We start from the raw sequence: 24,466 nt of genomic DNA, 5'->3' as shown, positions 1-24,466 counted from the left end.
AGCTATACTGAGCATAACAGATGACATACACAACTCACTTGACTCACACAGATGCTGCCTGCTTGTACTCTTTCACCTCTCGGCTGCTTTTGATACGGTTGATCACAAGTTACTTCTAGATGCCCTTCACAAACTTATCAGAACTGATGGCACTGTTCTGAAATGGTTTTCTTCATTTCTACTTAGCCGTTCCAAACTCATTAAAATCAACAACTCTATGTCTGACATCACAAGGCTCGCTTCTTTCTCCCACCCTCTTCAACATTTACATGGAACCCCTCACTACCATTCTAAAACAAGCAAATATTTTGTACCACCTATATGCAGACGAAACCCAGCTTTACCTAGAAATATCCTCCCTTACTAACATTCAACAACTTAACTCCACACTCTCAAAAGTTCCAAGCTGGCTATCACTCAACCACCTCAAACTCAACCAAGAAAAAAATGAAATTCTGGCCTTCTCCAATCTCAACCACTGCACACAGATCCAAGAATGGATAAACAACATTGACTCCCTAAACTTCAAGCTTACTCTATCCGACTTCGCTAAATCTCTGGACTCTAAGCTAAACATGAGCTCTCACATAAGCTCCACTGCAAAGAGTGCCTTCTACAGCCTAAAACTCCTCAACAAAATCAAACCTTTCCTTCTGCCCAATTTCCTAAAAACAGCAACACAAGCTCTAGTTCTGTACAGACTAGACTATGGTAATGCCACACTCACTGGAGCACCCAAAGCACATGTAGCCCCCATGAGAGCTACCCTCAATGCAGCAGCACAAATGGTCACAGGAGCCATGAAACATGACATCACCCCCACGCTGCAAAACTTAAAGTGGCTCCCAATCGAAACACGATGTTGTTTCAAAACGGCATGTCTTACCCACAAAGCTCTACACACTGGCAAACCAGGCTACCTCGCAGCCAAACTCACAAAAACAGGTCAATCGAGAAACCTAAGAAGCTCCAATACGCTCTTTCTCAGGCAATGCCCCTAAAATCTGGACTTTTTCCCAATACATATCAGAACCAACCCCTCCTTCACAAGCTTCAAGAGACAACTAAAAGAATTTCTCCTCAACCGTCATCTCTATCCCCCTGGACAATAGCCGCTTTATGTTACCTCAACTCCTCAACCAAACTCCTGCGCTCTGACTGAACGGAAGCCTTCACCACATGCTACTCAACTGGATTCTATCTAGTATCTCTTATTACTAATGTACTGTTAACTGTTTAAGACTGTCGTATACGTTGCTGTGAAGCGCTCTGATACTCCTTGGGTCGTGCCAGCGCTATATAAAACTCCTAAAATAAATAAATATATGTTTCATATGAACTCGCTGAGTGAGGTCAAGTTTGGGGATCTCCTTTCACAAAAAATTACCAGTCATACATTTCAAAAGCCTGAGCAACTGGATGATGTTCATTTACCATTTATCTCTAAGGGTTTTGTATGCAGCTTATGTGTCTGTTGTTCTCTTTGCATTGGCTTAGCCAATGAAGTAGCTTGCTAGTTTTTTCCCACAGCTACACTCTGCTCTCTGAGACCAATTACACGGTTTCTGCCTCTCCCACTATGGTCTGGGTCAATTTGATTTTATAGTGTTATATGTTCTTAGGTACTTCATGGTTCAAATGTATAACATAGTAGGATTCTAACCTCATAAGAACAGCTTATAGCTCCATCACTAATTCTTGTTTCATCTGTTGTGTCCCACTGTATAAATTATAACCCTACCTCTGATGGAGGATTGGAAAAACCTGCCAGAAGGTTATAGGGGAGGTGACAAAGCCACTATTCTGCGAGAAGTAGATTTCAGTTTACTCCGTATGAAGGCTTTACATTTACAATCCGCGATCCACTAAGCACTCAACCACTGTCTGCCTCCCCATCAGCCCATTGTGAGTTCTACCGGTGAGTGGTCATTTCGGGCCACCATCACAATTTGCACTTCGCAATTACCTAAAATTGGTTCATTTAGTGTCCAGATCCACAAAGCAATCTAATCTTGAAAACATTTTGTGTGCCCCTCAAATAAAAAATTGTAGCTAGTCAGAGTGGCAGTGATGACATACGTGGGTCATGCCCATTGCAGGGAGGAATTTGGCAAGGTGTGTAGGTCCTGCTTGGGTGGGTGGTCTTCTTCTAGTCCTATCCATCTGACTGTCTAGTAACCCCTTAAGTTAATCAAGGAGCTGTGATATGTGCTGATCAACTCTTTCAAGAAAGGCGGAAGTCAGTGGAGGTGAGGCGTATATGCTTGACAGGGATACAGGATTCCCTAGTAATATTCCCAAAGCTACGATCTAAAACCCAAGAGAGTCTCTCCATGTTTTTACTGGTATGAAGGGTAGGCTTTTTTGTTTTAACCCCTTCGCCGCGGCAGGAATTCCGCCGCGGCGCTGGGGGGGTTTGGGAGCAGTTGCGGTGCAGCTGTGCTCGTGACGGAACCACTCCGTCACGAGTCACGGGTGAGCTGTGCTCATGACGGAGTGGTTCCGTCACGTCTCCGCCCACTGCGCTAATCGCCCGCACAGGCGGGGAATCAGCGCCGTGTGGGCGGAGCGGCCGCAACGGCCGCAGCATGACGGAACCACTCCGTCATGAGCACACGGCACCCGTGGCTCATGACGGAGTGGTTCCGTCATGAGCACGGAAAGCGTTAACCAGCATCAGTACCCCCCCATAACCACTTCATGAACCTAAAGTGCAACATCACTTCGAACCTGTACTGAGAGTGGGAAGGACATCTCATCACCAGGAGGTTTAGTTCTTATAAGAGCAGAATGTCTGCACCATAAATGTTAGAAATTTCAAGTATTACCCCTCTTTTGATCCTATTTAGTTAGCCATTTATATTCAGGTTACAATGTGTATAGACTCAGGTAGGGTGTCTACGGACATGTTGGCCATTTACACAGAGTAACAGTAAACACATCAGCTGCAATGAGGAACAATTCCAACAATTAACTGCAGATAAACAGCAGAAATTGACTAAATAACTTTGAAGAAACTACAAAAAGCACCTTTCCCAAATTGTGTAATTTACGGTTGCAGTATACGAGAAACTTCTTAATGTTGGTACTATGTATGGTCTTGTTAATTGATTTGATTCTGAAACTAGCCGTTTTATTCATTACGTAACTGATACGGATTTCATTAATCAATCAATTAAAGTTTTACTTACTGGTACTATCTGCAACAGTACCAAGAGTGATCTTGTTCAGATCCCCCATAGGTAGGAAATAAATACTATTCTGGAATATTTTTTTAAAAGCCCAACTCTTTGGTAAATGCGACTGGACTTTTCAATAGCTGAAGGTGTGTCACAACCAATGTCATCACCGTTTCGTAAACACCGAAGGGTCAATGGTGAAGCTGAAGCAACTCTGAACCACAAGTAGCGTTGGTGGGATTGCAGGACAGGTATATGAATGTAGGCATTCTGTAAACCCAAGGCCACCATTCACACAGGGAAGATGAAATCTGGGCCACCATGACCATCTTAAATTTTTTCTTCTGCAAGAAGGTGTTCAGAGGGCATAGATCTAAAATAGGGTAAGGGCTTGAATCTTTCCTCAGCAAAAGGAAATAAGAGAAGCAACAGCCAACTCCTATTTCTCGGGCATCAGCTCTATCTTTGGCTCCTTGGCCAAAGAAGCTGGCACCTCTTGAAGCAAGATGGACTGGTGCTCCTCCAAAAGCTGCTTTGATGTGAGCAGAAGATACAGAGAGGAATGTGTTGTGTCTTACTAGACGTAGCCGAGTTGTCTTTCATGCACTACTTTATTAACTTCTTAGTTGCAGGATGGTAAATGTGTACATCTGTATAATGTTTGGTTATCCTTATTCTCCAGCTTCTTCTAGTCATACGCCAGCCCCACCAGGAGCAGCCTGCCTGCAGCTCAGCCCATCTTCAACTGTCACCACTCATCCAAACAGGCACCCAGGCATTCCATGCATCACAGTCACACCAACATTCCAATACCAACCCTCACTCTGGCTGAGCAGCAGGGAGACAGCTAGGCTGAGAAACAAACACTAATACAATCAGGATAGAACATTATCCCCCCCCCCTTTTAAATGAAAAATAAGTGTGATAAAACATGAGAGAAACTATAAACAAGAATATATATAAGTGGAGAAAAACTTCAAGACTCAGGGAAGCAAAACTTAAATACAACTTCGCAGGAGTCTGAGAAATCAGGAAGAAAAGGTAACATATTGGCAAGCAATAATAAACTCCTCCTCCCTAACAAAACATTTCAGAAAAACTTAAGTAGAAAGGGTTGACCCACCCTTAGAAAAACACCCATGACCACAACTGTAGGGTGAAACCAAATATGTAAGGGACAAGACCCAAAAGACCAACCCTGTGTGAGGGTGTGAAACTAATGTACACGTGTCACACAAGGTGACTTAAACACAATGTGTACAAGAAGTGAAGCGTGAGACGGTTTACACACCCAACAAAAACATGTGAGGCGCAAGGCGGCTTACACACTAGACAACACAAGTGGCGCAGGGCGACCTACACATAGACAACAACACGTGAGGTGCAGGGCGACTTATACACTATACAACAGGAGGTGAAGCCCATCTCCAACTGTCGCCACTCATCCACCCAGGCCCCTGGCATTCCATGCATCAGAGTCACACCAACATTCCAATACCAACTCTCACTCTGGCTGAGCAGCAAGGAAACAGCTAGGCTGGAAAACATATACTAATACAAGCAGGATATAACAGAATGGCAGGGCACAGCCCCGTTGAACAACCTGAAGGACCCATTCGACGGACGTTACATTTCACCACCCAAGCCGGAAATGTTGGATCCTGTCTCCCACAAGGTGGTCAAGTGCTAAGGGCAAACTAAAGCGGCTTGGAGGCTGTTGCTATATTGGGGTGGGGGTCACTGAGAAGGCTTTTGCCTCTGGTGGCCTAGACATTGTGTGCTTGATCCCCGTCCCCGATCCTGAAAGGACTGGGGTGCCTGATGCAGGGGCAGTGGGCAATGTTATTGCCAGTACACCAAACCTCTTGAGTATAGCTAAAAGGGACGGAACTGCTGAGGAAACTGCTTAGCAGGAACAGAAAGGCCCACGGAATGCGCCGTTGCCCAGCTCTCTTTAAAGTGTTCAGGGCTGAATCAGTCTTCTCTCCAAAAAGTCGAAACCCATTCAAAGTCATGTCCATAAGTGAAGCCTGCGGATTTAGGGCTATTATCATGCCACGCAGCTCCAATGGTTTACGAAATGGGTGGCGGGCCATATCAGGCGCCCAGAGGACCTGGAGGGGTAGGATCCGAGTTGGCGTCTTTTGTCCTGTGTGCTGCTGCGAGTACCCTTGAGGAATAAATTTCTGCCACCGGATCTACGCGCGGTGCGGCAGTGCTGGGCACGCATGGCCAGCAGGACACACGTCAAGACCCCTTATGCGCCCGTGATCCCGCTGAGGATGTGTGAGGGGCTGCCTCACGGGGGTGATTGGAGCTAGTTGCTGACATGGGAAGAGGCGGGAGTCACCGCAATAGGTGACTTATACGAGGATCGCAACCTCCTCCCTTTTAATGATCTCAGAGAACGGCATGACCTTCCGCGAGGGGACTTTCTCCTGCATGCGGCCCTGACAGCAGCTATCAGAAAACACTGGCGAAGGGGATTGTTGGAGCCTGCCACGTCTCTCGCCTGTCAATATATATTGATGGCAGCGGGAACTTTCAAAGCAGTAACTTGTCTTTATAGGCGGATTACTCGGGACGTGTGCCAACCCTTGGCGACGTTGCGGCTCAAGTGTGAGGCGGATTTGGGGGAGCCCATCGAAGAAAAACCTTGGGAGGCGATTGTTGAGAGGGCGTGGAAAAGCTCTCGGAATGCGCGCTTTCAGCTCATCCAATTCTATGTCTTACATACGGCCTACCGCACGCCCAGTAAAATCAACTAATATTTTGGGGTGTCAGCCGCTTGTCCCCGTTGTAATCAGGAAGGGGCAAGCTTTTTCCACATGTTCTGGGACTGTCCACAGTTGGGAGACTACTGGTGAGGAGTGACGACTGCTTTGGCGACTGTGACAGAGAGAGAGATAGCCATAGCGCCAAGGGTTTGCTTGTTGCACTGATTTCCGCACACTGCTAAGACTAAGATTACCAGCAAGTTAATTGATTTGGGGTTGGTCCTGGCTAAGAGAGAATTAACTACCCACTGGAAGGTCAGACCGGGACCTATTCTAGTGCGCTGGCGTAGGGAGCTGGTGAAGTGGGCAGAGAGTGAAGGGAACTACAGATTATGCATGGCCAGGAGTAGTGGGAGCGAGACTTGAGCAGCTCCCCCACCTGAGGGTGGAAGAGCATGTTGAGACCAATGAGAACCTGACAGGGACTTTCCCCCAGTGTTTCCGATCTGCCATAGACTGCGACCTGTGAGGCAGGGCTTCTGATGGGTGGTGCGGGAACTCTGATTGACTCCCAGAGTATTTTAGCGACCGGCGGCATGCTTGGGTGGGTTATTGGGGGGCTTTGTTGGGGTGTTTAAGAATCGGAAGGGAGGGTTGGGGTTCGGGAGTTCTTTATGTCAATTTACAAAATTGGACTGGACCATGCATAGAAACGAATTGAGCTGTATATCGGGGGATCTGTGGGGGGATGGATGGGAGTTAGAAGAGTGCCCCTGGGATCCCTGCTAGAGCTCTTTTGATTGCAGTCAACCCTGGGAGGTCCCTAAGACTGCTAATGTATACAATTGTACTGAATACTGCCTCCCCACCTAGTTTCATCATGATGCCCACGGGGCTCTATGTATGTTTTTTGAAAATCAATAAAAGTCTGTTTTTTTAAAAATAAGTGAAGCCTGCGGATCTCTGGGAAATTCCGTGGATCACATCTACATGTGACGCCAAAGTACCATGCTAGTTTCAATTGCTTGGCCCAAGCAGTCAGACATGTCCTGTCCAAAACGCATCACGTATTTGGCCACATCCTGACCATCCTGGATGATTTGAGCTGGGGAGGCCCGAAATACTTCTGGAACTGACAGCAAAATCTCACCAACCATGTCCCAGAGCACATATGAATATTGCTCTATCAAACAGCTGGTACTGACCAATTGCAGGGCCGGACAGGCCGATGAAAACATTTGTTTTTTGATTGCATCAATTCTTTCCGACTATCTGTCTGTTTGTGGCCGTCTTCGGGAAAGAATTGGATTTTAAAGCTGAAGTTGAAAACTTTAACTACCAGACATTCTGGCGTAGGGTGCTACGTTAAAAAAATCAAGGTCCTCTGGTGCTGTACTGTGGCGACTAGCTACTTGCCAGATCCCCAACGAGCAAGAATAAGGTGAAGCACAGGTGTCCTGTAATGTTTCGCTCATGGGCATACTGACCGGTCGTAGAGGTTCGGAGGAAGCCTGTCCACGCTGTAGAACTTCATTTAGAAGATTTGTCTAGACTTCCATAGAAGAAAGTGTTGTGTAATACCTCAGTGGCACAACATATCACTATAGCAAAGGAGGCACTCTCCTCTGCTGATGACCCAGGAGGGAAAACCAGCCCAGAACCCAGGGAAGTGACTAACCCACAAGCAGATTCAGGAGGCACCGAAGGTGCAGAGGGCGGGTCTGCCAGCAGCAATCGGGATCGATCCCTCTAAGTATCTATGGTACCCAAAGAGGCGGAAGGGTGCTGAAGGTACGCAACATGGCCTCCTTGATGGCCTCAATATGCCACCGACGGCCTGGAAAATTCAGGGTGCATCAGGATCAGCTGCAGAACTGGCTCCTTAGCAGGGGACCGGGACTCATACTGAGAACCACCCTGAGGTCCATACGGATTCTCAGGCAGAGAGCGGCGGTACTGGGACAAATCCTTCTTCTGCATCGACTTCTACTTTAGCCGTGACCAGTGCCTGAGAGCGGTACAAAAGGGGGTGGTGATGGACGGAGCATCAGAACCAATCAAACACTCACACCCAGTCAACAGATCTGGGTTTGATCCATCACCGTTCTTTAGCCCACTCTGCCAGTTCAGACATAGCCATATGCAAATCAGTCTGACCCTGTGCCTCATGGGAACAGTCCAGCCCGAACTGCCAAGCCATGCCTTCCCTGGACCGGAAACAAGCTTCCTAGGACCGGTTTCTGGCATTTCAGCCGTCTTCAGCCAGGCTTGCTTGAATCCAGTGGCAAAGTGAGCAAGGGACTCACGTCTGAGCATACCCTGCCAACTTATGGCGAACAAAGCGGTACAAAAGGGGGTGGTGATGGACGGAGCATCAGAACCAATCAAACACTCACACCCAGTCAACAGATCTGGGTTTGATCCATCACCGTTCTTTAGCCCACTCTGCCACCCCAGTTCAGACATGGCCATATGCAAATCAGTCTGACCCTGTGCCTCATGGGAACAGTCCAGCCCAAACTGCCAAGCCATGCCTTCCCTGGACCGGAAACAAGCTTCCTAGGACCGGTTTCTGGCTAATCAGCCGTCATCAGCCAGGCTTGCTTGAATCCAGTGGCAAAGTGAGCAAGGGACTCACGTCTGAGCATACCCTGCCAACTTATAGCGAACAAAGCGGTACAAAAGGGGGTGGTGATGGACGGAGCATCAGAACCAATCAAACACTCACACCCAGTCAACAGATCTGGGTTTGATCCATCACCGTTCTTTAGCCCACTCTGCCACCCCAGTTCAGACATGGCCCCTTTTGTACCGCAGTGCCTGAGAGCGGCAACAGGAGTTGGTTTGCGCCCTCGAGCAGGAGTGGGACTTGCACAATTTCTTACAGTGTTCAGAAAAGTACACCTTCATCTTTCAGATTCAGTCTGTTGCCAAAAGATATTCTAAAGGTGAGGAATCTGTGGCTAGAAGTATAGATCAGAAACGCTTTATGAGCACTTAATGACCCACAATACAAAATTCCAGAGTAATCCATTCATTAGATTTTTTCACTGTAACTTCCCTCACTTTTGTTCAATATTAACTGCTGAGAGTTAACATTTGGCAAGGACTATCATTCTCCATCCTTTGACACATTTCAAGTGGAAAAGAGGCATTTAATACTTAATGTGAACACACTGGCAGGAGGACTCCACTTTAAGTACTAAGACAACGTGTTACACGGAACGCTTCCAGCGGACCCCATTCAGTCAAAAGTCAATGATTGTCTGCGAGGTATGGGACCTACGGGGGCCCCTCATCACATTCTGCATAGGGGGGCATACATTTGCGTTACGCCACTGGCTTCCTGGGTGGAAAAGAGCAGGTAACAGCACCTCTTTTTATGAGGGTATATATAGGTCATGGAAAAAAGTTGCGAAAAAAATCTTACATGTGCTGATGAACAGATCCACTACTTACTGGTATGGCAATCTCCAGGAGTAAATGCGGGCAACAAGCAGTGTGCGTGTAAATGGTCGATTTTCGGCTATTTCCATGCGCACTGCTGGGGAACGTTGAAGCTCTTCGAAAAGTTGTAAACTTAACCCGGGTCGTAGGAGGAAACCCACCAGACGTGGATATCGAACTGTTTGGATACCCCGCACGCAGCAGCATAAGTGTTAGGTCTGGAAAAGCGCCGAAGCCCAGTCTTATCAGTGAGGACACAGGAAGGGAGCAACTTGAATATAATCTTGGATTTTCAGTTCACCGTCACTCGCTAAACCAACCCAGGTGGATGCGAAGGGAACTCGTAGAGAAGAGGGCACGGCGCGAGTTTAAAGAATCTATTGCTACCATGGTTTTTATCAAACGGCGATATGTATTAAATAATGACATCACCACACTCTACAGGAAGAAAGGGTAAAACGGGAATACTTTTCGTATAGTGCGAAACTTTAAAACATTAAAGGTTAATGGCTTACCTTGAATTATGAATAGCCAACAATATACAGACAGGTCGATTTTACCTATACATTAAAAAAGGGTATTCTTGTAATGCCATCCCAGAAAACTGAATTTTCAGTGCAAAGTGAAAGTGCTCTGTAGCTCACGCCTTAAAATCCTCTGAATGCCACTAGCTTTGAATTGCAGGTCACGTGACCCGATTGTTCCAGTAATAACATCCGGTTTCATAATAATCCCTTCGGTGTGTCTGGTTTAAAGGAACAGGAGCCACACTGAGAAGGAAAGGTACGTGGGTTTAAAACCACATACACGGTGATAGATACAGGCACTTCAAAGTCATCCTGAAGGCAAAGAAGTACAATAGAAGGCACTTTTTTGTACGACTGCAACACACCAGCCTCTATCTTGTGAATATCTTCATCTTTTTGTTTCAGGATACTTTTTAAAGCGCTTTATACCGTGGATGGCCATTCAAAACGCTATTATTCCAACATATAAAAAAAACATAACACTTAAAAACATTACCACCTTGTTCGTCTTCCCACATCGGAAGCAGGCACTCCTGCCCTTAACATTTAAGATATATTTGAAAAGGTGTCATTTTTTCATATTGAAGTACGAGTCCTTCCTTTCTATTCTCTTGCCGAGCGCATCCTCTTCCCAATAAAGACCCCACCTCCTTCCCAAAATTCTGAATTTTCTACCTCCCTTGAAAGTGGTGACTGTCCTCGCACATGGTCGGGCAGTTTAAGGGTTGTCTATTGTCATACATTATTGAACAAACAACTGTACTTCTTGCTTCTGTATGGCTCTCGCACGGATGAGGTCTGTGGACAGCTGTCAGTCCAAACGGGGCTCACTTCCGAAGACCTTACATTGACCCAAAATTCGGGCATCCTCTTGGGTTTACCCTCCTCGGCCGATGCTGCCCGGTCTCCAACTCTCCATGGATGTGAGACCGCCCCCTCTTTCAGCGTGGTGGAGACATTCTGGAGATTGTAACTACATGTTGTAGATGGTAACAAACAATTTTCTTGATAACGCAGTCCATGCAGTGTTACCTCCACCGACAGACTCACAGAGCACCCTCGGCCAATGCCAGGCCACCGGTTTCTAAAGATCTGGGCTTTCTCTGAATTGGCGGTCTCCTTGCTTGCCAGTAAAGCTGTTCCTGGTGCACAGGGGTGACATAAACTAGGTCACAGAGCAGTATGGCGGGAGACAGAGTTGCGGCGGGAGACAGAGTTGCAGCAGCAGAGTTGGCGCTCCCACAAATGCAAGGCAGACACAGATAAGACGACCCGTTTGGCATACTTGACCCCAGGGTGGTCATGGCACTGTGCTCTACTGAAGTCTTGCTTCAAGGGTTCTCTACTGGAGGAAGGTGCTCAGGGTCATCCAGACTTAGGTCAAATTTGATGAAACCGGATTTGGCGAAAAAGCTGCAGCATATGGCATACAATTCAACTTTGATTGGCCTTTCTGTGATCTCAGAAACAAACAAGCATTGCCAAAGCCAATAGGTTTCGCCTATACAAAATCTATTGGCTTTGGCACTATTTGTTTATATGTTGCAAAGCAGCACGAGGATACGCCCAGTTCAGTTCAAATAACTGCATTTCGGCCACCAGAGCCATAAAAGTGCAGATGCAGATAAAAATACATAATGAATAAATAAAATAATACGATTCCCCTCAGAAGAAGTACTTAATTCATGTGAAATGGACGCCAGAATCAATTAAATAAAACAGTAGAACGTCAAGTGACACGTACAAGTTGCAATTAAGAAACAAGCAAGTGTCAAAATTAGTACTGATATGCAAGAGATAAAAACATGAATAAGACACAAGAGCCACTGTGGTACTGGGGGGGGGGGGGTGTACCTTTCTTTGCAGTATCCACATGGCACCCACAAACTTGGCTACAGTAACAGCATAATTTAGGCTACAATCCGTTCTCAGAATGGCATGGGCAACGGAGTGGCTAAGCATGCCTAAGAGCGTGCAAGTGGGATACATTCAGCTCAGTGGTACCTTCTGGGGGCCCCAAAGGACAGGCTATGTTCAACATAAGATACCGCACTGTGTACTATTCCTATGCATCATTCCAACCAAAATCCAAATGATAGATGTTTTCGCCAGTTCCCCCGCCAACTATTCTTAAATCTCTCCCCTCTACGGTAGGGGCATGATTGGATTTGGTAATCCCTCCATTGCTGCCAACTGAATCCGTTCCTCTTTCCCACCATATTAAAGCACATAAGGCACCTATCTCGGCTGGTGCCCACTTTGGAATGTCTGTGATGCATGACTTACTGTCCGGTAGAGTATGTGCCTTCCACTCCATAGCTATACTCCTCTAAGCACTAGAGTCAACTCAATAAAGCAACACACATTGTTTAGGGCACTAGAGCAGTGCATGTGCCCCAACGAATGGGATCCAATGGTACAGCACTTCGTGCAACATCTGTGATAAGCCCTACAATCAAAGACCAGTACACCTCTGAATCTGCGGGTTGCCCCAAACCATGTGGTAAAAATCAGCCTGAGTCTTTCGGCATCTAGGACTATGACTGGTCGCTCCAGGAAACATTCTGGCAATCCTGTGAGGGGAAAATCTATCTGGTATTTGAGTGCTTTTAAACTAGGGATTTCTGGAATGACCCCTCGGATAATTTAGTATGCTGGCCCATTCAGCTTCCGTAATTTCTCACCGCACATATAATTTCCATTGTGTGTTTACTGAGGACATCTCAGCATAAGAAGCTGGAGCCATATCGGGAAGGGTGGCAGTGGCATGTGCGTTTCCCAGCAACTTCTCTAAGTTCTTGCATTCAGAGTTTACCACGTGCTGTGGCCTATAAGACTTGGCATCCCGCGCATCTCTTCTCACCTTGGGCAGCACTACAATTGTGGCCTCACAAATGGAGCCTGGTAGAACACCCCTGCAAAAAGCATGTTCATACATGGTTAATAGACGTGGGGCCAGTGCTTCTTCATAGGATGAGTGAATTTCAGGGGCCAGTTCTTAGAGCGGGGGTCTTTCGCCTTGCCAATTGATCTATGGTCTGTGAGACCTCTTGTACAGTCAAAGGACCTTTAAGTGAGGTATGCTGTTTCCCTGTCAGTCGCGGCATTGTTATGCTGGCTAAATATTGGTCTATTCCATCTCCCATTTCTTCCCCTAATGGGAAGTCTACCAACCTGTAATAACTTGAGAAGACACTGTTCATTTCAGACTGCATGTGTACCACATCACCAGAATTTGACCTAGCACAGATGGGCTTCCTCTCCTAATCTGAGTGGAATAGCCAAGCTAACATGCATCCTGCCATCTCACCTTCACTGTGCTGTCTGGCTACATATTCGTTACAGCTCACCACCTGCCCCCCCAGAGTCTATCCATCAACTCCCTGTATTCTTTTTCTACCACAGCTCTAGGTTTATGTCCTTTCAAATCAGTCACCACTCCTCCTTCAAGTCTCGTGTTTCATTTTCCAGCATGGTAAACTGGCAAGACTGAGTCAGTTTAATCCTATAGGTATTCTTGAGGTATACCCACTAACCACCACTTTGAACACATCCCATTCAGTTGCCGTGTTATTGCCTGTGCCTTCATTCTCTGAAAATAATGGCCAATATGTTCCACAACCATCGCTTGAACTGAGCATTTGGTACACCATCTACCTGCAGTTGCCAAGTCTGCATTACAGGACGTAGCCCACCATAATCCAAACACAGCGATAATGCATTAAGTCAGAAAGTTTCCTGGTCAGATACTTAGCGTCACTAATATTCAGCCTCATACCGAGCCTGAACAAAAACATTTCCAGCCTCATATAAATCTTATGCTTACCTGATGAGTAAGAGTAGTCCCTGCCCTTGAGGTGAAGCGCCATCCATCTTTCTGTCAACTCTAGTGTCGCAACCAAGAGACAAACTGACAGAACATCGCCCCAAGATCTCAAAAGCAGATGCCTGCGCTAGTCTGCCACTTTATCCTGGGATTCATGATCTGACTCCGCGTATTGAGTCTTTTGATCCCTGAAGTCGATGCATCAACCCACAGGAAATTATTAAAGCGTATGGTCTAAGCTCCATCATGCCCTGTCCTTGTTAGCCCCTGTCCAGGGTACCAGATTTACTGCATTTCAAGATCCTTGTACACAAGTTATACTCTGAGACTGCTCAATTCTTAAAGTTGTCCCTGTCCATAGGAATTCTTTGCAAGCGTCCTTGAGTTTATTAATCTCATCCAATTTAACACTCTGAGGCACTGTCTGGCAAACATTCAGGATTTTTGCCAGGATAGACATCTTCAAGGCTGCTATCCTCCCCACTCATGACATTGTTTATTACTTCACTTCTGTAAGTCAGTTTTAACTATTCTGAATAGAGCTTAACAATTTCTCACCAGGGTTTCTTGCAAGCAGAAGATATTGAATTCTACTTGGAACTCTCTAAACAGGGTGATTGTGGCCAATGTATTTTACTTTCTCAAACCGAAGATTAAGATGAGGCACTCACATTTTGTTGGGTTTACGTTAAATCCTTAAACCCCTTGATAGCGCTGTAATTCTGCTAATGGTTCTGAGAGCGAGTTGCTGAGCTCCACCACCATTACCAGGATGTCATTCACAAGCGTAGTCAAGGTAAACTCCTCCTTTCCTAAACTAATGCATTTTATTCTAACGTTGGTTGGGATGGGCTGTGCAAGGGGCTCCAAAATGAGGACAACGAGAAGCGGTAGGAGCAAGCAGTCAGCCCGGTTCTCCTCCGCATTAGCATTGGCATCAAAAACTGCCCATTCACCATTGTCCTGGATGACGGTGAAGGGTAGTCAGCCATAGCTGAGCTTAAAATGAGATCCAGGAATCCCATGGTCTACAGCATGTGCCCTATGAAAGCCACTCTAGTCCGCTGAATGTTTCTGCAGTGTTCAGAACAATCATCACGACTTCCCTGCCAACTAGTTTGACAAATCAAATCAACAATAGGGCTTTATTGTATCCTCATCAGACTGCCTCTGATGGAGATGTCTTAAACTGGGTGCAAAAGGAGGCTGTCAGTTGATTTATTCTGGAAGGTAAACGTTTGGAAAAAGCTTTATATCAAAACTGAGTAGCGGAATAGGCACTCACTTATGGTCTTCATTGCACTTCAGTATTAGAAGATTATTACATCCTGCAGAGCATTACCTGGTGAGCTTGGATAATGTCATTGATAACCTTCATTAAGACAGCTAGAGAGACAGGCCAGATTGTTTTCATAAATACGACGAGGACTTCTCAGGCCCTAGAACTTTAGTAGTCTTGTGGTTACTAATGGCTGCTAAGACATTGTCTTTTAGATCAAAATGCCTCAAGTAACTATTTCCTCCAGCAACCGAGCAAATTGGCTACCTGGATTTATTCCTGCCTATCCTTTGTGTTTGTGGTGTGGGGTCTGCACATAGGTTGCACTAGAACTGCTTAAACCGTTCCGCCATCTCCTCCTCACGTGTCAGATAGGCCTCTCTCCATCTTATTTCTATGTAAGTAACATCAGGCTTGGTGTGTACATAGTTTATTCGCAAGGAACCTTCTTGCTTTGCCTTTCACCAAAACATTTCATGTCCAAATTTGCCTGAATATACATGGTCTGGCTAGCACTACAGATTCTATGGGACTGCTTAGCCGAACTACTTTCAACACACGCTGTTTTAGCGTGACGACTCCCTGTTCGCTCCGGCACCGCCATCTTGGGCGTGTAAACCGGCTTTGGTGCCACTATCAGCCGCCATCTTAGAAGGCGCTCTAGCGGTTGGGGCAGTCAGCGGTCACCTATTTAAGTCACCCAATGCAAGCGCGCAGCCTAATGACTGAGGATTGCATCGAGTGACAGAAAGAGTGATTGTGTGCTTTTACTTTCGTTTAAACTGCAGGGCTTCGTGTGGTGCTGTTCATTTCTGCTCCACTCGTGCCTGTTAAATTGTTTTAAAATTGCAAGTGTTTTTATACTTTGTGATATATATCGCCTGCCTCACTTACCCGCACTTTAAATGAATTTTACACACGCTGTTTTAGCGTGACGACTCCCTGTTCGCTCCGGCACCGCCATCTTGGGCGTGTAAACCGGCTTTGGTGCCACTATCAGCCGCCATCTTAGAAGGCGCTCTAGCGGTTGGGGCAGTCAGCGGTCACCTATTTAAGTCACCCAATGCAAGCGCGCAGCGCGCGCGCGCAGCGGGCGCTCCGATGGCGCGCCGGAGGCGCGCCAGAGGCAAGCCCGTCCGCGCCCGTCCGCGCCCCGGCAGCCCCCAGCGCCAGCAATGCTGCTCGGCCGAAGTGCCAGCCAGAACGAGTGACATACAGCAGAGCTCAACTTGTACAGTTAAATCCATCAAGGGGACATAAGTCAGCAAGTGCTAGTCTCTCCTGCGGCTTAATAAACAGCCGCTCGCTTGTGAAGCATTCCTCTGAAGTATTCAGCCTCCTAGAAGATTTGGATTTAGATGCTCTTTTTATAACAGAAACATGGGCCACTACTGAGTCCACTGTTAGCCTGAGTGGGGCCTGTCCTAGTGGATTTAAAATCCTTCATAAACCTCGTAGCTCGGGCAGAGGGGGAGGAGTGGGCCTGATTTTCAGGGATACCTTGGATTTCAGACCATATCAGATTGATGAGGTTGGCGGGATAGAAATTATGGGTTTTTCTCTTCAATCTCCTAGTGGGAACCTACTCACGGGGATGCTCTGTTACAGGCCACCGGGCGCAGCCACACAATTTCACCTTCTAGCTGATACTATCACCAATCTAAAGATGACTCATACCAACATGGCTGTATTAGGCGATTTTAACCTTAGTGAGGACGGAGGCCTCTGCAGTCAACTGAGGGACCTCCTGTACACCTGCTCCAACTTGAACCTCCATCAATTGGTGGCTAGCCCCACCCATCAGAAGGGACGCATTCTAGATCTGATCTTTGCTAATCCAGCTACAACAGAAGTATTTAATATAATGCCCCTGAATTGGACTGATCATTTTTTAATCCACCTGAGTATGGCGTTGCCTTATCAGAAAAATCTGCCTAGTCAGCAGAGCCTCTACAGGATGGATAGAGAATGGGCCAAACTGGCAAAAGCCGATCTTCCAACTATTTATTCTGTCACCAGTTCTTTCTCTCCTAACAAGTCCGTGGAGGAAAATTATAGGTCCCTTACGGAACACATAACTAAGCAACTGGATTGCACCATTCCCATAAAGCCACTAAAGAAGATCAGCAAAAGATCAGCGCCATGGTACAACGAGAAGTTGCATCAACTCAAACTCTCTCGCAGACAAGCGGAGAGGAAATGGAGGAGACACTACTCTGAGGAAGACAAAGAAGCACTAAGACAGATACAACTGGAATACAAAACCCTCATTTTAAGATCCAAGGCAGATTTCTATGCTAACTCTATTGCACAGGCTCCCAATGGCTCCAAAGCTCTTTTTAAGATCGTCCGTGACCTTTCTAACCCGGAGTGCATGAGCAATAGAGTAGCCGCGTCACAAACTCTATGTAATGAAATCGCCTCCTTCTTTCAGGAGAAAATTTCTAACATTGTAAATAATCTGCAGGCCAGTATCCAGGAGGGTCTTGAGGAAATAATTAGCCCGAATGACGGGGATCTGCAAACGACCGCTGTTTTGGACAGCTTTCAGCCACTTTCCCAGGAAGCTTTTGATAACCTGACGGAAAGTGTGTCGTCCGGCTCCCCCCTAGACCCTTTTCCCCATAGAATATGGAAGCGCTATGGCCGAGACACCTTTCCTTTGTTAAGGATGATCTGCAACCAGTCCCTGACGACGGGATCTGTCCCAGACTGTTGGAAATTGGCAGTTGTCACCCCTCTGATAAAAAAGCCAAATTTGAACCCTTCGGTGCCAGCTAACTTCAGGCCCATCTCTCTTTTGCCTTACCCGGTGAAAATACTTGAAAAAACTGTTAGCAAGGCTCTGTCCCAGTTTTTGGAGGAGAACTCCTTGCTTGATAGGGACCAGTTCGGATTCCGTCCTGGCCACGGAACTGAAACAGCTCTTACTACCATGCTGGACCACCTTCGTCTGCGTGCAGACAACGGGAATGCCATGATTTTAGTGCTTCTCGATATGTCGGCAGCTTTTGACACGGTGAGCCACCCGGTCCTGTTAGAAAGGCTGAGGCAAATAGGAGTAAAAGGCAAAGTGCTGCAGTGGTTTCAATCCTACCTTGAAGGTAGGCAACAGGTAGTCACTATGGCGCCCTTCTCCTCCTGCAGGTCCCAAGTTGCGCACGGGGTGCCACAGGGATCCGCAATAAGCCCTATTCTTTTTAATATCTACCTGCGTCCCCTGTTCCCGTTAATTAAATCCTTTGGCGTCAGCTTGGTGAACTACGCTGACGACACGCAGCTGGCCTTCTCTCTAGAAGGAGATGAAGCTCTCTCCATGGACCGTTTCCATCAATGCATGCGCCAGACTTCGGAGTGGCTCAGAAGGAACTCCCTCCAGTTTAACAGCGGTAAAACTGAGGTGGTCTTCTGTTCGCCATTTAGGATTCTCAAACATCTGCCCTCCGAATTCTGCCTTGCACCGGAGGAAGCACCAATTGCTCCGGTCAGGAAGGTTCGCAATCTTGGGGTGATTATCGATGACGACCTCCAGATGGTATCTCAGGCTAGTAAGACCGCCAATGTCTGCTTTGCCCTGTTGCGACTGCTTCGTGGTATTCTACCTCTGCTCCCTAGGGAGTCACGAGCTACAGTGGTACGCAACACGGTATTAAGCAGGCTCGACTACTGCAATTCCCTCTATCTGGGGGCCCCGCAGTATATCCTCCAAGGACTGCAGAGGATTCAGTCAGCCGCAGCCAAATTAGTGCTTGACAGGCGGCGATGTGCCTCGGCCACCAAAGCACTGCGGGATCTGCACTGGCTTCCAATGAGAGAAAGGGTCGTCTTCAAGTCCCTTTGCATAACTTTCAGAGCAGTACACGGACTGGGACCTGTCCCCTTGCAGGATAAGTTTGTACGCCACCTACCAAGTAGGCAACTTCGCTCTTCAACAGCTGGTCTACTAGTGATTCCGAGATTCAGGCGCGCCAGGGTAGGAGGAAGAGCCTTCAGCATAGTAGTACCTGGCATGTGGAACAAGCTCCCTGCAAACTTGAGAAACTGCAGTTCCTTATTGGAATTTCGCAAGGGACTTAAGACATGGCTATATCCTACAGTTTGACCCAGGTTGGCCCCATGATTCTCTTCTGTCACCTTCTCTATCGCTGATCTTTAGTCATAAGCGCCAGGATGCCCGTAGGGCGACAGCCGCGCTATATAAGTTTCACATCAATCAATCATACCTTCTGTGAGTGTTTGCTTTTATGTTCAGTTTTTGCTTCAGGCAGCTCTCACCTGAGATTCACCAACATGGCACCTTGCATGGTTTCAAGGCTATAGCCACTTCCCTCAAGTTATCTCGTATGGCCACTCTGAGGGTGTCCAACAGTGATGAGTTGTCTGGTTGGACTGTAGATCCCAGTTTAAGGAAAATGTGAGTGAACAATGGCTTAACAAGGTTATGGGTATCTGCTCCATGAGTCTTTGATTCTGGCAAGACGTTTCTTGTTTATTAGAATGTGATCTATACTTACATAGCTTGCGTGTGTCGCGGAATAGGGTAGATATTCCTCTTGAGTGAGTCAACGTGTGCCAACAAGACCTAGGTCTTCGAGCCACATCTTTCCGGATTCCAAGATTACACTTGTTACCCCCTGTGTGGGCACATTAGCAGGTTGAGGCTCACACAGTATTAGAGACCCTGTGGCCCACTCTGCAATCATGTGTATTGTTGTGCAGAGTATTCTTCCTGCCCCGGAAGTTCAGTGAGGGAAGAGTCCGGGTCTTTCCCATTTATTTCCCATCTTCCATCCTTATCAAATCTGCAGTCCTCAAACTTATGCCAGACATTTCTCGTGAACAACATCCCCATCATGCAATCTTTTCAGAGCAGGATGATAGAAACAGTTGCGGGTAGAATTTAGAGCTGAAATGCTCCTGGTCAGCCTCTGTGAGATAACGAACTGCAATGGTGGATGCAACAGAGAAACATCCCTTACCGGAGACCACAGTGTTGATCAAACATGTAATGCGGCGTACCAGAATTTGAGACTACTCAAGAGTACCTAATCATTATTCGGGATGCGGGTTCCCCAATGACAACCTTTGCACCATGTCCTGCTGCAAACGCCTGTGCAACAAAGGAATCCACACCCCTCACCAATACCGAGTAGGTCATGGAGTATCCAAAAGTGATACTGGATAGCACTATGATTTAATCACATGGAGCGGATCCTGCTGTTGGTAAGAAGTGCATCCCTACAAAGAAGGAGACTGAGAACTGAGGTAGGGATAAATTATATGTGTACTGATAACATGGAGCTTTTGGAACATTTTCAGTATAACCATAATGGGCAGCAGAACATCCCCAGCAAAGTATTTCATCATCTGTGCCACACTACAAAAAACCCGGAAAAAACACTCACTGAAAACAATCCAACCAGGGAAATACTATATACCATTGTTATAACTGGAAAACCACTTGCATAGTGACCAGGCGACTGAAAGAGACTGGAAATAAGACGCCTATGATAGTGCAGAAAATAACTGGGTGCTCCCAAGTTAATTCAGTTGTCTGCCTGAGAAACTACCTGTTTTGATCCGTGCAGAAGGAATGATTTCAAAATGACTGGTTGAGTTATGGGGATTCTCATACCCATTCGTCACAGAATATGCCATGGACATGAATGAAAAAGAAAGAGGACTCTGGATTTAAGAATTAATGTGACAAGATGTCGGTGAAAATGTCAAATCGTGTTTCAGTCTTAAGAAAGCCTGATTAAAACACAATGTTAAGTTTCAAAAGGAGCACAGGTCGATCCATTTTTAAACATCACAAAAAGCATACTCTCCAGATTTCACTCCAGGCGAAAAAGAGAGAGACGGACCCAAACGGCTCCGGCAGGTAGAGGTTTATTGAACAAGCTCCCCTCTGCGACGCGTTTCGAGCACGATGTGCCCTTGATCACACAGAAAATGTAGCGTCTGCCATTGTTTTAAAGTAGCAAAGTGAATCACATGACCTTCACCTACAGACATAGAAGAAACACTCCGCTGCTCTTCAAAATTAAACATTCGTATTTGACAGATGTCACAGTTGACATGGCAATTCTCTTTGTAACTTTTGTTGCTTGTTTGTTATAATTTGTAAACCGCATAAATGCTTCAAAGTGCAAAATAGCAAATCAAATAAATATATAAATATATAAATATTGATAAATACATCTCTACATCTGCACATTAGGACCCGAATACATAAATAATTAAAATACCAATGAATATGTAAACAGATAATAGTGCAAAATATAGCAATATGTGCAAATTCTGCAAATCTGAGTCACAAATATCCCTACTATTACGTAGGAGTAAAATTTCCTCCTCCTGACAAACAAACGTTTTCTATCTGCATCAATGCATAACAAGTATGGCCACTTGAACATCGTCCCCAACTCAATTTTGCGGGCTCACGTTACTAAACAATGTCTGGATGGATTCCTCTAGGTGCTATATAAAAAGTGGTTTTGAATAAAGTGCTTAAGTGCTCCTACAAAAAATATAAATGAAAAAATTAAATTTTTAGATTTTTTTCACGTGTACTCAAATAAGTATTATATTAAAAAAACCTCACAAACATTGCTATAAAAATACCCTACTGTGCAAGTAATAATGGTAAAAAAATACGGGAAAAATTATTATTTTGCTCAGCTTTCATGCTAATAACTGTAGCTCAATGATACAGTTAAAACAGTTTTGATTGGTTCATGTACACATATCCGATCTCATTTAATCCTAAAAGAAACATCCAATCTACATTTGTTATAAACTTTAAATCATTGCCACTGATTTGCTATACTGTAAATGACCCTCTCATAGCGTGCTCATAAATAGTTGTACATGTCTTCAGTAGTATTCAACCCATTAGGACTTTTGCTATCTAGTTCTAAAATCATGCGTGTCTCTAATTTTCTCAGGAGCTTTTCTCTATTGCCTCCCCTTCTCAGGGGGGCCACCACATTGATAACATAATATGTAAGGTACTTCAGTTCATTGTCATGTACAGATTTGAAATGCCTAGCGACCGGAAAAGCATTATCGTTGTTCACGATCGCTCTGAGATGCTGCAAAATACTGATGCGGTACAAAAGGGGGTGGTGATGGACGGAGCATCAGAACCAATCAAACACTCACACCCAGTCAACAGATCTGGGTTTGATCCATCACCGTTCTTTAGCCCACTCTGCCACCCCAGTTCAGACATGGCCATATGCAAATCAGTCTGACCCTGTGCCTCATGGGAACAGTCCAGCCCGAACTGCCAAGCCATGCCTTCCCTGGACCGGAAACAAGCTTCCTAGGACCGGTTTCTGGCATTTCAGCCGTCGTCAGCCAGGCTTGCTTGAATCCTGTGGCAAAGTGAGCAAGGGACTCACGTCTGAGCATACCCTGCCAACTTATGGCGAACAAAGCGGTACAAAAGGGGGTGGTGATGGACGGAGCATCAGAACCAATCAAACACTCACACCCAGTCAACAGATCTGGGTTTGATCCATCACCGTTCTTTAGCCCACTCTGCCACCCCAGTTCAGACATGGCCATATGCAAATCAGTCTGACCCTGTGCCTCATGGGAACAGTCCAGCCCGAACTGCCAAGCCATGTCTTCCCTGGACCGGAAACAAGCTTCCTGGGACCGGTTTCTGGCATTTCAGCCGTCTTCAGCCAGGCTTGCTTAAATCCAGTGGCAAAGTGAGCATGGGACTCACGTCTGAGCATACCCTGCCAACATATGGCGAATAAAGCGGCACAAAAGGGGGTGGTGATGGACGGAGCATCAGAACCAATCAAACACTCACACCCAGTCAACAGATCTGGGTTTGATCCATCACCGTTCTTTAGCCCACTCTGCCACCCCAGTTCAGACATGGCCATATGCAAATCAGTCTGACCCTGTGCCTCATGGGAACAGTCCAGCCCGAACTGCCAAGCCATGTCTTCCCTGGACCGGAAACAAGCTTCCTGGGACCGGTTTCTGGCATTTCAGCCGTCTTCAGCCAGGCTTGCTTAAATCCAGTGGCAAAGTGAGCAAGGGACTCAAGTCTGAGCATACCCTGCCAACATATGGCGAACAAAGCGGTAGAAAAGGGGGTGGTGATGGACAGAGCATCAAAACCAATCAAACACTCACACCCAGTCAACAGATCTGGGTTTGATGCATCACCGTTCTTTAGCCCACTCTGCCACCCCAGTTCAGACATGGTCATATGCAAATCAGTCTGACCCTGTGCCTCATGGGAACAGTCCAGCCCTAACTGCCAAGCCATGTCTTCCCTGGACCGGAAACAAGCTTCCTGGGACCGGTTTCTGGCATTTCAGCCGTCTTCAGCCAGGCTTGCTTAAATCCAGTGGCAAAGTGAGCAAGGGACTCACGTCTGAGCATACCCTGCCAACATATGGCGAACAAAGCGGTACAAAAGGGGGTGGTGATGGACGGAGCATCAGAACCAATCAAACACTCACACCCAGTCAACAGATCTGGGTTTGATCCATCACCGTTCCTTAGCCCACTCTGCCACCCCAGTTCAGACATGGCCATATGCAAATCAGTCTGACCCTGTGCCTCATGGGAACAGTCCAGCCCGAACTGCCAAGCCAGGTCTTCCCTGGACCAGAAACAAGCTTCCTGGGACCGGTTTCTGGCATTTCAGCCGTCTTCAGCCAGGCTTGCTTAAATCCAGTGGCAAAGTGAGCAAGGGACTCACGTCTGAGCATACCCTGCCAACATATGGCGAACAAAGCGGTACAAAAGGGGGTGGTGATGGACGGAGCATCAGAACCAATCAAACACTCACACCCAGTCAACAGATCTGGGTTTGATCCATCACCGTTCTTTAGCCCACTCTGCCACCCCAGTTCAGACATGGCCATATGCAAATCAGTCTGACCCTGTGCCTCATGGGAACAGTCCAGCCCGAACTGCCAAGCCATGTCTTCCCTGGACCGCAAACAAGCTTCCTGGGACCGGTTTCTGGCATTTCAGCCATCTTCAGCCAGGCTTGCTTAAATCCAGTGGCAAAGTGAGCAAGGGACTCACGTCTGAGCATACCCTGCCAACATATGGCGAACAAAGCGGTACAAAAGGGGGTGGTGATGGACGGAGCATCAGAACCAATCAAACACTCACACCCAGTCAACAGATCTGGGTTTGATCCATCACCGTTCTTTAGCCCACTCTGCCACCCAGACATGGCCATATGCAAATCAGTCTGACCCTGTGCCCCATGGGAACAGTCCAGCCCGAACTGCCAAGCCATGTCTTCCCTGGACCGGAAACAAGCTCAGACGTGAGTCACGTGCTCTCCATGCCACTGGAATCAAGCTAACCTGGCTGAAGAGGGGTGAAACCCCGAAACCCGTCCTAGGATGCTTGTTTCCAGTCCAGGGAGGACCTGGCTTGGCAGTTCGGGCTGGACTGTTCCCATGAGGCACAGGGTCAAGACTGATTTGCATATGGCT

At 46.7% G+C, this 24,466-nt stretch overlaps 1 protein-coding gene across 8 annotated transcripts in view; it reads right to left on the bottom strand.

The window, feature by feature from the left end:
- Positions 1-24,466, bottom strand: part of RPH3AL (rabphilin 3A like (without C2 domains)) — a 937,546-nt gene that overhangs the window by 732,433 nt on the left and 180,647 nt on the right. The window contains exon 1 of one of the 8 annotated variants that reach the window (XM_085649366.1): positions 9,859-10,030. The exons of the other annotated variants lie outside the window; for them this stretch is intronic. The gene's annotated coding sequence lies outside the window, so the exon portion shown is untranslated. Of the gene's footprint in view, positions 1-9,858; positions 10,031-24,466 lie in introns of those variants that run through there. 8 annotated transcript variants of the gene reach the window in all.

This window comes from Triturus cristatus, chromosome 3_2 (genome assembly GCF_964204655.1).
Source record: "Triturus cristatus chromosome 3_2, aTriCri1.1, whole genome shotgun sequence".
NCBI classification, from domain to species: domain Eukaryota; kingdom Metazoa; phylum Chordata; class Amphibia; order Caudata; family Salamandridae; genus Triturus; species Triturus cristatus.
The sequence above is the reverse complement of the archived record's forward strand: the minus strand, read 5'-3'. Positions and strand labels throughout refer to the sequence as shown.